A 603-nucleotide genomic window follows, 5' to 3' on the forward strand; every position below is an offset into this window, starting at 1 on the left:
TACTTACCGAATGTTGTCCAAAATATAATCCTATTTATAATTCTATCTAAAATATCTTTAGTGATATTTATATGAATGCTATTCACTTCCAGTTGAATCTTTGCATGAAGAGTGGGACGGTCTGGCTAAAGACATCAGAAGAGAAACTCAGAATTCACTTCCAACTGTTGAGAGGTCAGTCAGTTTTTCTGTGTTGATTACATTCATTCATCATTAGTCCTTCGATCCTTAACCACACTACATTTCTCTCTCTCTCTCTATGTGCAGTGACCCTGTTGTTAACATGACCACTGCACACGTTCAGGAGGACATTAACAGGTAATTCTCTCGTCCTCCTAAGACATTACAGTGGACATCTAATCATTTTATGACTGCGTTTGCCATGTCAATGGTCTTCATGTCCTCATGTAGGTTACAGGCTGAAAGTATGTCATGGGAGTTGCTATTGAACAAACATCGGAGCAAAGCTGCCGAAATAGACAAGTGAGCACAACTACATAAACACACCAGTACACATGGATACAGAAGGATGCTCAGATTCATTCGCATTGAATTGGTTTGTTAGCTGTACATCTCTGTCCCGTTGCAGATGTGTGGAGCGGG

General features: G+C 40.1%; 1 long non-coding RNA gene across 1 annotated transcript; it reads left to right on the forward strand.

The window, feature by feature from the left end:
• Nucleotides 1-93: 93 nt before the first annotated feature.
• On the forward strand, nt 94-603 carry LOC107735064 (uncharacterized). Its single transcript, XR_001639276.1, has 4 exons — nt 94-174; nt 268-318; nt 412-483; nt 590-603. It is a non-coding gene; the product is annotated as an uncharacterized LOC107735064 (long non-coding RNA).

The sequence above is a fragment of the Sinocyclocheilus rhinocerous genome, unplaced genomic scaffold, assembly GCF_001515625.1.
Source record: "Sinocyclocheilus rhinocerous isolate Xijiao unplaced genomic scaffold, SAMN03320098_v1.1 C35731275, whole genome shotgun sequence".
NCBI classification, from domain to species: domain Eukaryota; kingdom Metazoa; phylum Chordata; class Actinopteri; order Cypriniformes; family Cyprinidae; genus Sinocyclocheilus; species Sinocyclocheilus rhinocerous.